Source organism: Protopterus annectens, chromosome 5.part1 (assembly GCF_019279795.1).
Source record: "Protopterus annectens isolate FY-2018-M chromosome 5.part1, PAN1.0, whole genome shotgun sequence".
NCBI lineage: Eukaryota > Metazoa > Chordata > Ceratodontiformes > Protopteridae > Protopterus > Protopterus annectens.
In genome coordinates this window covers 432,988,526-433,000,975 of record NC_056736.1, presented here as the reverse complement: position 1 = coordinate 433,000,975, position 12,450 = coordinate 432,988,526, and positions in this window count along the sequence as shown.

The following is a 12,450-nucleotide window of genomic DNA, read 5'->3' as shown; positions in this document are numbered from 1 at the left end:
CTGCAGAGCTGTGTATTAACTGTGTCTGCTACAGGAAATAGTAATGAAGAGTGCTGCCAATCCGCTGCCAGTCATGCTGCACATTCTGCAGAGCTGTGTATTAATGGTGTCTGCTACAGGAAATAGTAATGAAGAGTGCTGCAAATAACACAATACAAGGTGTGAAGTAAGAAAAGATTTTTGATGTCACTTTATCCAATACAAATTGTTCTGAGTGATGAAAAGCAGATAGCTATGCAACTCCAATCCAATATCATTGCTGTTTTGCCAAGCCACTCTGTTCTATCCATGTTGTTTTGCACACTCAGTCCCAGATTAAAACCACAGGCTATCTGCATAGATATGTTATACATGTCAAACTGCATGTATCACAGGAACATTCTCTACACAAGAATCACAGAACACCTAGTTAACTGCTGTGGAATCACCAGTGTGTTGAAAGGTGTTTGCCTGGCATGAAAATAGATAGAAATAACTTGATGCAATGTTGCATGTGTCACATCAGTACACTTACACAGTGCTGTTCTTTCCTGGAATTAAACAGCCATCTATGCAAGTCCATAAGCTACCACAATTTGTATTAACAACATGCACCATAGGCAAAGTCTTCCCAGAGCTGTGAGACAGAACATATATGAAGTCATGACATCATATCTCTGCGTTGCAAAACAGTTGTTTGAGGTAAAAGTGATGTGAAGGCCTCTCTGACTATAACTGTTCACATTACTACAGTGGTGGATGTAATTCATGCAGCACAGTTTACTGACACACACTGATAATATTCAGTCAGTGCAGGTTTTGAACACTTACCTGTGTGACCATATAAGGTACATGATATTGTATAAACTAAACGAGGCACAGGAAATATCTTACTACAACCATGAAATAATGTGTATTTGAAGGCATTACATTATTTTATTGCTGCAAGGCATACTTCTGCCTGCAATTTGGTTAAAAGAGTTGTGCAATCTGTGCCCTTGTTATAAAATATTTCACGACGCTAGGTATACCGAAACACAAGTTGCATAGTCCCGTGATCTCTGTGACAGTAGAAGCAGAATTATGCTTGAGATATAGATAATACCTGATTTGACTTCATTGCTTACAAAGGCAACAAGCTACAGAACACTGTACCATATCTTCAAGCCACAGGAAAAGGCTTACTACTAGTTTTAGAAAAGGCACATTTCAACAAATGGCGTCATCAGTGATTAACAAAGGAATTTTCTACACTACAACGGACAGAAAAATGTTGAAAAAGAATTGTCCTGCTATACAAGTACACATCCAATATGGGAGTGAAACAATTCTTATTTACATGTACATGCACACACTCTGATATAACTGAGTCTAAGGAATGACATCTGGTTTTGAATCAACTGCCTTACTAACATCACAAACTAGACAGCATTGTATGAATTGCAAGCACCATACAAGATGTTTGATTACAGCTCTGACAGTGCATATTTAATTGGATGGCATCAGCATTGTTTTAATAGGGTGATGTGTCTGCTAAAATTAACTGAAGTGGTGCAAAAGCTTACAGACACTGTACATCTACATATTATAAATCTAGTTGAAGCCATTTCTACATAGGACAGGAGAGCACACAGATTCAAGCCATATACCTATCTACTAACACAGTCTAGAGAATACACTATGAATAGCAAGTGACACCGGAGAAACCTGATTACAGATATGAGACAGTGTACTTTTGAAAGAATTATCTTATCAGTGAGTTGGGAAAACTGGTGATACTATAAATTGATGGGGAGCCCTCTGCCAGCGTAAGTATGTCTTCTTTTTTTTTTTCAAAACAGGTTTATTGTTTTAACATACAAGAGAAATATCATAACAATTTTATACAAGTAATTAAAAATAGATATGATTATAACATTCAACAAAACAACTAAAGTATTTACAAAGACATCCACTACAATCAGATCAATTAATTAAACTAAAATACCATGCTATTGAAATTAGGATTTTTTTAACAAATTTTGTAAATTATCCCATACAATATAATAAGATGTTTATCTAGTTGTTCTTGACCTAATTGTGTTTATTTCCATATGGCACACTATATTCATAACATTTTTAAATTCATTGAACAAAGGAGGTATATCTGAAATCCAATTTCTGGTTATTACTTTCCTAGCCACTGCTAGAATAGACCATAACAAGGGAAGCTTAACCTTTTTAACACTTTGAGGTACAGGTGTGTTGAATAATATGAGATTTAGAAATAATGAAATTATCTGTAAAAAGAGCCTGCAAAAATTCATTAACTGACTTCCAGTATTCTTTCAATTTTATACAGTCATAAAACATATGAGCCCAGTCAGCATTAATTTCTACATTGCATCTCTTACATAGATTATCTTTATTATTTATTTTATTCATCATCAAAGGTGTATAAAAAGATCTATGTAAAAATGTCCATGTATAAAGTCTCCAGACAATGGAAGACATAGTTCTATAGGCAGATTCCAATATATATTGTTTATCTTAATTTGGTGGGTCCCCATTAATAGAAGTGAAATAATTCCAGTATGTATCTACACTGTAAAAAGTTTCTTGTCTGATAATTTTATGTATGTATGAAAGTTTACCTTTATCAGAAACTTTATGTTGTAAATTTAATATCAAGTAATCAATCAGTGTTGGAATAGATTCTTTAACTGTTATAGACATTAGATCTATTTTATTAATGAGATGTCTAAAGGTCTGAACCTCTAACCAGCAAGTTTCTCTTAGATCAAATTCTTGTTTTAAGAAATCTAGATTTTTAACTTTATTATCAGATATCAACTGATACCAGTACTTTAGATCATTATCTATAGCTAAATGAGTTCCTTCAGAAGTAGATGACAAAAGCATACCCTGAGTATACATTATAGGGAATATAATAAAACTCCATTCCCTATACTTAGGGTGCATGAATATAAAGTTATGATAGCTAATAATAATATTTAATGGGTAACAAACCATATGTTTAGGTGTAATAGGTGAAGTACAAAATTCCTTTAGTAACCATAACATGGAGTTATTTACAATCATAGTTTTATGTGTTAAGGAGATTTTCATGAAGTGCATACTAATTAGCTCCCAATAATCTTTCCATTTTGTGACATATGACTGATCTATTAATAAAGTAATAACTTTTACAATAGAAGAGATAGTATATAAATTAAAGTCTGGAAAAGAAATACCCCCTTGAGACTAGCTATTAGTATGTTTCTTTAATGCAATCCTAGGTCTATTAGGTGCCCATAGGAAATTTTACATTAGTGTATTCAGTTTCTTGATAATTATTTTTGTAGGTGGAAGTATTATTGATTGTATTAAGTATAAAATCTTGGGGAATATTATCATTTTAATAATTGTAAGTCTCTCCTCCATAGTAAAAAACATATTATTCCAGGTATTAAAAATATTTTGTATATTAAGAAAACAGGTATTATAATTATTATATATAATAGATTTAATATCTTTAGATAGTATTATACTTAAATAAGTTATCTGACCTGAATTGGGTACATATTTAGTAAAATCACTAATGAGAATATTTTTTCATGTATATATAGGTAGTATTTTAGTTTTTTCTTCATTGAATATTAAACCAGAAATACTTTTAAAATTCATCATTTCATCAAATAGAGACTGCATAGAAGAATTAGATCCTGCTGATGTAATTAGAACATCATCTGCAAAAAGTTGAATTTTGGATGTTGTATTTTCATCTATTTCAAAACCCTCTATGTCAGTACTGTTTCTGATCAAATTAGCCCAAGGCTCCATTACTAAAGTGAATAATAGTGGAGAAAGTGGACATCCTTGTTTTGTACCTTTAAAAATGGGTATTTTTTGTGAAACATATGTTCCTACCTTAATATAAGCCAATGTTCCTTTGTATAAATGCTCAATTAGATTTAGAAATGCATCTGAGAAGTTTGTGCACTTCAGTAAGGTAAACAGAGAGTCCCAACTTACAGAATCAAATGCTGAACTTATATCAAGACTAATAAGTGTTAAATCTTTCTTTTTCCTATTTGCAAAATCAATTAATGTTAAAGTTCTTCTTATATTATCAAAAGTATTTCTATTTACAATGAAGCCTGTCTGATCTATATCTATAATACCGGGGATGATTGTCTTCAATCTATCAGCAAAAATACTCATAAACATTTTATAATCAACATTAAGTAATGAGATGGGCCGATATGAAGTACATCTAGTTGGATCTTTATTAGGTTTTAAAATTGGCAAAATAAATGTATATTGCCAAGATGGGGGGGTTATTAACTCAGTTTGGGCCAAAATAAAAACCTTATGTATTAATGAATATGTACTTTTAGAAAGGATTTTATATATCTCTGGTATAATACCATCATTACCTGGTGCTTTGTTTGATTTAAGCTTATTTATTTGTGTATTAACCTCTGTATATGAAATACTTTTGTCCAATAGTTTAATCTGTTGTTTATTAAGCTTTTTATTCATGTTTGTGGTTATAAACTCCTTTATTTTATCTTTAGGTTCCATGTTAATGTTATTATGGTTAATTTTGTGAAAATGATTTCTAAATTCATCTAGTATTTCTGGTATACTAGAAACATTCTTCTTTTTCCTTAGAGAAAAGATTTCTTTGATATGGTTTTGTTTATTCAACCTTTTTGTTTTATTTTTAAGTCTATGTAAGTATTTGGGGCTTATTGAATAAGACAAAAACTTGTATTTCTCTAAAGTTATTTTAACTTTATGAGTTAAAATGTCTTTGTATTTCTCATTTTGTTTGTTTATTTCTTCAATAACTTTCTTGTCCATAATATTTTCTTTATTATTATGTTTATAAGAGTCTAATTTACTTTGAATATCTAACAATTCCTTATCCCAAGATTTCCTTTTATTATTATACCATCTGATACTTTGTCCATATAGATATGATTTTAAGGCATCCCAAACATAGACAATGGAGACTTCAGGAGTATTATTTATGTCTAAAAAATGTTTTACTTCTGAAAGTATATATTCTTTATAGTCTTTTAGTTGAGTTCAGTATGCTGGTATCCTTTTGATCTGAACATTATGAGTATTTTTTATCATGAATTCAAAAACAATTGACTTATGATCAGATATAGGACATGAAATGATTTTGGAATTAATTAAATCTGTTACCATCTGGTTAGAAATAAAGACCCTATCTATTTTTGAATAAGTTTTGTATCTGTTAGAAAAAAAGGTGTATGGTAATGATTTTGAATCTATCTGATTATTAATATCATTCAAATGATAAGAATTAGCAAAATCATTTAAATGTTTTGCATTAGATGTAATTCTTCTTTTTCCTATAGTGGTAGTATCACTTTCATGTAGTATACAATTAAAGTCACCAGCTAAAATAATACCTCCTATAGAGAATGATATGATCTTATCAAGATGATGTTTCACTGTATTAATACCAATTCCAGGTATCCAATATACATTAATTAAAGTGTAAGTCTTCCCATTAATTTGTATTGTAACCATACAAAACATTCCTTTGTCATCCTGATAAGACTTAATGGTTGTAGGAATGGACATACTTTTATTCCATAAAATAGCCACTCCTCTTTTTTTCTGAGTGTGCTCTGAACTAACCAATACTGTATATTTGTTTGTGGCTAGTTTATCAATATCTTTTTTCAAGAGATGGGTTTCTTGCAGGAAGACTAAGTTGGCCTTATGTAAATTAATGTATCTTATTAGGCTTGTCCTTTTACATGGATTATTCAATCCATTAATGTTTAAAGAAATTCCTTTTAAAGATGTTATTTGGCATTTTTAAAACTTAAGAATCTTATGATCAAAATAACAAATAACAACATAAGTAATGTTACATCTCCTCCTTTAGGTGTACCTTTAAATATAGCTGTATTTATTGAATCTCTTATGGGATTTTGTATAGGATTCAATTTTGTTTGTAGTGACAATGAGTGTACAAAATATATTGTGGATGTCAAAACTATATACATATAACAATGAACAAGTGAAAATAATGTAAGGATTAAACCTTGCATCCAGCCTGGAGTTAAAAACTCTAACTTAGAGTAGTATTTACCACTCAAGTTAACCCCCTACCCTAAGCAGCAGTACCTCAGCTACCACCTTATCAATTTAATACTAGTTATATTTAACTTAAATTAACAGCTTTCAATTCAATTATCTAGCAAGACAAGACTACACATTTGATAAAACAGCATCATGTAAACTAAAATAAACTTTTTTTTTTTAAACTATTCATACTACTATATACATTTATGTAATATAATACACTTGTATTCAAATAGCATTCAAATAATCTTGATATTAGGAACCAAGAGGAGAGAGAGAAATAAAAGACATGAAAGAGGGAGAGAGAGTGAAAGAAAGAAAGAGAGAGAGAGAGAGAGAAAAAAAAAAAGGAAGGCATATTTACATATTAATTTATTCAAAGTATGTAAAAATAAGTTCTAACATTCATTTAAATCAAAAACTTTGGCTAATATGGTTCAGACATTACATATATTAAGATGCATCTATTTTCTGTCATGTAAATGCAGTCAACAGCTTCCAAAAAAAACCTTGAATTGCTTGTATATGAGCATTTTACTCATATTCATTATTGTCAATAGAATAAAATATTATATTTATAGAAATTGTTATAAATCATACTGCATAGTTATGCAAATTCTCAGAAACACTTGCATTATTGTAAAAAGCCATCTGTATTTTGTATGTCTATACTACTGCTTTAAAATATATCACATGACAATTTCTTCCAGAATAGAGTTATAAAGTTATTTATGCTTGCCGATCAGATGAATTAAATGAGTTATAGTAATGTATATGTTTGGAACATAAGTTTTTAACACAGATTAGTATGCTGCAGTCAAGTAGATTTTCAAAAACACTTGAATAAATGTTTCATTTTCTATGCCTTCTAAAATAAGACATTTACTTACTACAAGAAACTGCATCATTTAAAATCATTATAACTGACATATTTTATGAATTATAACATAGATATTTAAGTAATTATATAAAATAACTCACATTTAAATGTTAAAGAGTTCATTTTCCTTCACATAGTCGCATTTGCATCAGTTCTACTTCCTGGTAGAGTGTTCTTCCTGAATCTGCGATGTGTCAGTGTGATATCTGGGTCAAAGGTCACATTGACTGCTTTCAGCTTCTCTGTGAGAATTCTGAGAGTTGAAGCTTTTAAAACAACTCGAGGACACTGTTCATGAGGTAGCCCACATCCCAGATTGTCTCCCTTAACATTTTGGCGGGAAACTTGTTAAAAACTAGTGACAAACATTCATTTAGCAGTGTAAATGCATCTAAACATGAGAAAACCTTTGCGATGTATTTTACAGGTTATTACAGCCTCTATGTAAGTGAAATTAAGCCCAAAGTTATTAATAAGTAATAAAACTCAATATTTTTGTCCCAACTCAATTTTTATGCAAATCTTATTATTTACTGTGTCTATATGATCAAAAGCATTTCTATACATTAATATGAAAAAAAAAATAAAGAGAAAGAATAAAGAAAAGAAAAATAGAGTAGAAAATAAAAGAGTGTAAAGCAGAAATAAAAAAAAATGTAAGAGAAAGCTATAAGAAGTATATACAATGGAATATTACTTACTGTTTATATTAATAGAGTTAAAAATAAAACATTATTTACTATTATTTAGTTCTAATTATTATTAGTTAAAGCATGACAGATTATTTACAAACAAGCATAAGCAGTATAATCAAGAAAGTATAATTAGGAATAGCATTTGAAGAACATATAAACTTTTTACAAGGAATAAATATGTTATTATTCCATTTATCATATTTTCATTACTCTTCTCTCCCTGCCCTCCCCCACCCTTTACCCACTACATAATCTAAATAGAATGTCATTGTTTAAACAAAGAAAAGAAGAAAAGGAGAAAAAAAGAAAAAAAAAATGTATCAAATTACTGACCTTACTTCTCTTTTTCAGAAAGAGAAACAAATTGAATAATAGCTTGTTATTAGTTCCTCAGATATTTTGACTAGTTATGAAACAAAACATTTCTTTGCACACAGAGAATAACTTTGATTAAATCTTTTTCAGAATATTTGTGGCTTTCTGGAAATGCAGGAACTATATTTAAAAAGATTAATAATGAAGTAAAATGATGAGAGAAAAAAAAAAAAAAAACATAGAACAAATCATTTGTTTTTTAGTCTCTTCTTCTTCTCTGAAGTCTTCCACGAAGTTTCAGTTGCCAGTCTCTTTAATGAAGGACTAGCCCATTCCATTTCCTCTATTTTATCCAAAATCTTATTTTTTTTGAGAAACAGTAAAGCAGAGTCTAAGTCATCAAAAATTTTAGGACCATCAGGAAGGAAGATTTTTAGCTTGGCAGGAAACAGAGGTATGTTTTAAACTGTGTTTTTTTAAGCTCCCTTATTAGTGGCAGAAAAAATTTTCTTTTAGCTATTACCAAGGAAGAATAGTCATTGTCAAAACGCACAGTTGTCTCATTAATCTTAACAGGAGCTTTAGCCCAAGCAGATTTAAGAACCATCTCTTTATCAAAAGATGATAGAAATCTAACTATAACTGATCTAGGATAGTTTTTGTTAGAGTTAGTATTAGCTATAGATCTATGTGCTCTTTCAATACCAAAAGAGAATGCTTCTGGTAAGTCTAAAGTTTTAGGGAGCCATGTTGTTAAAAAGAAGTAATATTGTTACCTTCAATATTTTCTGGCAGTCCAAAAATCCTAATGTTATTGCGCCTAGATCTATTTTCCAGGTCATCCAGCTTTGTTTGTAAATGTGTATTTTGTTTCAGCAGAAACTCAATGTTGATTTCCTCTTCTTGGATTCTATTTTCCATGTCATTCACAGCTTCTTCTATGCCTGTCATCTGGATCTTCTGTTGTTGCAGGTCTATATGTAACAAGTCTATTTCTTTTGTAGTTTTTTCTATGAAGGTATCAATTTTAGTATCCATTTTATCCATCTTAGCAGTAAGTTGCTGGATTACAGTTATCAGAGACTGAAGTTCTTTCTTGATGCTGGAGTCTTGAGAATTTGTCTTACTGGAACTCATTTCAGACTGATAAACTGACAGGAAAATTTCCAAAGTGATTTCTGACAGGAATATTGTTAAAATTTCCTTTCTTTTATAGATATAGTTCAAGAACTATATAAAACAAACATATTTAGAAAGAAAATTACTTCAAAAATTAATTTTTTAAGTAATTAATTCCTATCAGTGTAATGAAATTGGTGGAGCTGAAGAAATCTGCTGCTATCCTGTGCTCATCCTTGGCCACGCCCCCCGTAAGTATGTCTTCTAAGCGCAGCTTTACACAATGGATTATCTGATAGCTCCAGGTCTACATGACAGTACAGACAGATGCATACAGTCATAAGTATCTAAGCAATGTTAAAGGTGAACCACCTTCTTATCTAGTTACACAATCTAAAGAAAAGCAGCATCAATAACAAGTGCTGAAGGACAGCTCTGAGATAGCATGCATTTGAAAGGATCATATCACTGTGTTGCTCAAAATGCGTTTTGGATAAAAGTGCAATAGATTGATGGGGGGACATTCTCTCATTGTAAATATGTCTTGTAAGTGTAATTCTACACATCAGATTTTCTGATGCAGTCAATTCAACCTGACAATACAGATTCATACACACTATCATATTATTTATACAATGCTGGATATGAACCACTGACCTATCTAGGCTACACAGTCAAAAGAACATAGCATCAACCACATGCAGCACAGGAGAACTCTGACTTGTGTAGTGACAGGGTGCATTTTTAAACTGATAACCTCATCAGTGCATTGCTGTGGGATAAAGTGATGATGGAGCCCTCTCCAAGTTTAAATGTTTTCCTGAGTGGAAGTGAGCACAGCACATCTGTTGTTGAAGCTATACTTACCTGATCCTGGAGTCATACAGACAAGTTCAACACTGTTGGATTCAAGCTATCTACTTATCTAGTTACACAATTTACAGTTCACAGTACCAACTGCATGGGCCACAGGGGTCTGTCTTTAATAGTGAGAGAATGCAGTTTTGAAAGAATGACCTCTCCGGTGAGTATCAGTAAAGAAGGTTATAGTAAAAGTAGGGTAAAGTGATGAAGAGCCCTCTGCCAGTTTAAATGTTTCACCGGAGTGAAAGTGCATATATCAGATGTTTGGGTAAATCCAATTATCCATAACAGTACAGACATACACAGACTTGTAATAGTCAGTCAGTGCTGCATATGAACACCTATCTATCTATTTCCACAATCTAGTGAATACAGTATCAATTACAAATGCCACAGAAGAAGTCTGACTTTAAATGTGTAATAATGCAAAATTTAAATAACTATATCAGTGTATTGCAGAGAAGCTAGTGTGCATTACAGGTTTGTGTGCAAAGACATGTGTCTTGATGGGAAGAACTAACAGAATGTGTTGATAACAAGTAATTACATAGTGCTCCAATAACTTACCTAGACATTCATGTGTTTTGCGATAGTGTGAGTGATGGGTATCTATTTCACAGTATGGTGTTTTGGTGACAATCACACTTGTGGAACAGTGGACTGGTGATCAAGCATTCACTCATGAATGCTCTGGTCAAGATTATTGCATGCAAATAATCATTTGTTGTGCCATTTTCAATTATATTTCCTCATGGATGGACAACATGAGGAGTAAATACAAACAAACAGGTCAAATATATGACAACACACTGCTTAATAACACTGATGAAGTATGTGTGCGAAGGTCCCACACCATTGTACATCATTTCCATGTGCACGTGTTGGAGTGCGGACATAACTTTACTAAAATGAAGTGTTCCATCAACATCATGGTAAAATCCACATATCTCAAGTAAACCAGTCCATTACAACATATACAAGACACTCACAATAATTAATTTTTGTCTAAATCTCTCCCTAAGGCTCGTTGCTGACAAGCTAATTTGCATGACTGATGGCAAAGTATTAGCATATATGTAATTATATTTGGAAGTTTTAAACATGCAATGGGAATTATCAGTAGTCTATGGCACTCCATGCTAATCTTCATGCAAATATTGAGTAAAGACATAAAACACATCTGATTCTGATTAAATTCAGGACAGATGTGTCTTATGTTAATGCTTTATGTGCCATGATTTACTCACTTATCATGATACTTGCAGTACATTCCTCATTATATAGACTATAGAGGTGTTTAGTTACACAGCCCTCATATGTTGTCACTGTACATTTATCTGAGGGATGTTTTAATTATTGTTATGCAATTTTTTATGCTTATATGGCATGATTCATTAATACAGTCAATATATATTCAACAGATATGTATGTGTCATAAATAATCTACTTTAGAATATGCATGGAAACTAAACCACATTGGTCCTATCACCTCATATGCATATAACAGTAATACTGTCCACATGTGCAATCCAGGCTAACCTTTTTCTCCAAATTAGGCCATAGGTTCATAGGTTCATACTAGGCTATTTGCTCTAGGGCATTTATAAGCCTAGCCAGAGTGTGTTTGGCTTTCGACACCTATTTTAAATTAATTTTGCTATGCCCTTTTTCGAGGTTAGTTTACTGTGCCTCTGTCTAACAGTTGTACAGAAGTGATACCAGGGGTAAACCTACAATCTCCCATCCACTCATCAAGATTCCTCTTGAAGAGAGTCAATGAGGGACTCTGCCTAACCTGGACAGGGATTTTATTCCAGAGTGAAGGGAGCCTCTGGGTTATGAATCTGTCCCTCCAGCATGTCCTATTTATTTCAGTGCTGAGGTTCAAGTCTCTCGAGTGTGTAGCTCGATGGGATTTGGATTTTCTGAGGTGCAGCATGTCCATTAATTCCGGGTTGGACATGGCTTTATACATCAGGCACAGATCGCCTCTGAGCAGGCGGTATGCCACTGAGTAGAGCTGGAGTTTTTTAACCGGGCAGCATATGGCATCTGGTTGAGCCCTTTGATCCACTTGGTGAGGTACTTTTGGGGTCTTTCCAGTTGCTGCAGGTGTCTGGTAAGATACATCCCAAAAGGGGCATTGTACTCAATTATGGGCCTGATGAGGGATGAGCAAAGAGGCACGATGACCTCCCCTGATCTAGATGTGAATTCCTTCATGATTAGGTGGGCTATATAAAATGTTCTTCTAACCACTTTGGCCACATGGTTGTCAAATGAGAGATTGCTATCAACTTGGGTCCCCAGGTCCCTAATTACTTCTTCTGTACTTAATGGATTACCACCTATGTAGTAATTTGTGGGCACTTTGTTTTTGCCAAAGGGGATGACTATACACTTTTTGGCATTTAGCTTGAGGCCATGGCTCTGGCACCAGTTGTCTGTTTCTATGAGGCCCTTTTGGAGGATGCCTGTGTTGGC